The sequence below is a fragment of the Octodon degus genome, unplaced genomic scaffold (assembly GCF_000260255.1).
Source record: "Octodon degus isolate 3935 unplaced genomic scaffold, OctDeg1.0 scaffold00092, whole genome shotgun sequence".
Lineage (NCBI taxonomy): Eukaryota > Metazoa > Chordata > Mammalia > Rodentia > Octodontidae > Octodon > Octodon degus.
This window is the reverse complement of record NW_004524668.1, coordinates 5052706-5054995: the sequence shown is the minus strand read 5'-3', so window position 1 is coordinate 5054995 and position 2290 is coordinate 5052706. Positions and strand designations below refer to the sequence as shown.

The 2290-nt window shown below is 39.7% G+C and overlaps 1 protein-coding gene across 3 annotated transcripts in view; it reads right to left on the bottom strand.

The window, feature by feature from the left end:
- Positions 1-2290, bottom strand: part of Kif17 (kinesin family member 17) — a 41830-nt gene that overhangs the window by 8149 nt on the left and 31391 nt on the right. The gene's annotated exons all lie outside the window — the stretch shown is intronic.

Below are 2290 nucleotides of genomic sequence, written 5' to 3'. Positions count from 1 at the left end.
CTGGCTGGAGTGTTGTGGGGATCGAACTACAGCAACCTGAGGCTGACAGCTTTGTGGAAGCAGCCACTTAAAGAACTGAGCTAAGGCCAGGCCCCCCCCCCTTTTTTTTTAATGTTACTGGATTTGGTTTGTTCATACTGCATGCAGCTTGCTTTGTATCTACAGTTGCAAGAAATATTAGTCTGTAGTTTTCTTAAATCTTGGTCTGATTTGGGTACCCAAGTAATCCTGGCCCCACAGAATGAACTGAGAGGTATCATCTTCTAATTCATTCTCTCTCTCTCTCTCTCTCTCTCTCTCTCTCTCTCTCTCTCTCTCAGCAGAATGGCGGAATCGGGGATTGAACTCAGGCCCTTGCACTTGCCAGGCAAGCCCTTATTCTACTGAGCCATCTCCCTCACCCTCTGTCTTCTAATTCTTTTTTTTTTTCTTCCAGAACCAGGGATTGAACTCAGGCCCTTGCATTTGCCAGGCAAGCACTTATTCTACTGAGCTATCTCCCCAGCCCTCAATGATTTTTAAATACCTTTTAAGCCAAAAATCCTTTTAGACAGGCTGGCAAGTACAGGTTCCCGAGTTCAATCCCCAGTACCACAAAAAAAAAAAAAAAAAAAAAAAAAAAAAAAAAAAAAACAAACACCACCACAACAAAAACCTTTTAGAAATAAAACCTTGATAGAGAATATAATGCAAGAGGATATACTCCAGGGGCTGGGGAGATGGCTCAGTAGAGTAAGCGCTTTCCCAGCAAGTGCAAGGGTCTGAGTTCAATCTCTGGTTCCACCAAAAAAAAAAAAAAAAGATATACTCCATATAAGAAAGCAAACAAAATACCTACAAGTTAAACTAACAAAATCCAAGTGAGGAAATCTACAAAATGTTCTTGTAGAGCACAAACATTGTCTTGAACCAAAAGAAGAGCACATCATGTTCTTGAAGGCCCTCGTGTAGGAATCAATACTCTCAAGCTTATCTATGAATATAATGTGACTCCCTCAAAAAGTCTGCCTTTTTTTCTTTATTCTCTTTTGACATACCCAATTATTTATAAATTCATATAAAAATGAGACAATTAACCATATGTGATTATGAAACATAAAACCAAGTGCAAGGACACATGACTATAAGCCCAGAGACACTGGAGGCTGAGGCAGGAGGAGCGCAAGGCCACTGCCAGCTGGGCTAAGCAAGGAGACCCTGTCTCAAAAAAATAAAGAGATGATAAAGCCTATTTTAAACAATGTGGTTGGCACACATGCGCGATAGACAGCAAGATAAATGATTTTTTTTTAAATTTTTATCATTTATTTATTTATTTATTTTTGCAGTATCAGGGATTGAACTCAGGCCCTTGTGCGTGCCAGGCAAGCACTTATTCTACTGAGTTATCTCCCCAGCCCTAGAGAAATGATTGAAAAAATCCAGAAAAAGATGTAGATGCACTCAGAAATTTAACCTTGAGTTCAATCCCCAGCACTGAAAAAAAAAAAAAAGAAAAAGAAAAAGAAAGAAAGAAAGAAAGAAAGAAAGAAAGAAAGAAAGAAAGAAAGAAAGAAAGAAAAGAAAAAGAAATTTAACCTTGGCTAAGGCCAGCACATTAAGTTAGTGGAAAGTGGGCCTTTTGCAAAGTGGTGTCCAGGATACACAGATGGCCATGTGGAGAAAGATGACATACCACGCCAGCAACTTGGGGCCGGGGAGATAGCTCAGCTGCTTAAGTGCCTGCTTAGCAAGTGCTAGGTCTTGAGTTCGATTCCTGGTACCACCTCCCCCAAAAAAGTGTAGCCAAACCATCAATTCATACATTTCCCAGGGTAAGTTCTGTGTGGATCAGAGATTTAAATTATTAAAAAAAAAAAAAATCTAAAGAAAAACATGAGAGAAACTTCTTGACTGTGATGCACTATGTGCAAAAAAAAACCCAATCAATTTGGCAACTCTTTAAAATTTTATATGGAAAAATTCCATAAGGCATAGCAAAACACAATGAAAACTTGGGGGAGGACAAATCTGCAACATGTCATAGACCACTAGAGTTATTGTCCCTAAATATATAAAGAACTTTTGTAAATAGAGAACAGAAACACCAACCACCTAGACAAATGGGCAAGGGCTGGGGATATAGCTCAGTGGCACAGCACCTGCCTGACAAGCTCAAGGTCCTGAGTTCGATTCTTGATATTAAAAAATAAATACAGGGGTTGGTGAGATGGCTGAGTGGTCTAAAGCACCTACTTAGAACAAGCTTAGCAAAGCACAGGGACCGCGGTTCAATCCCCCAGCACCACAT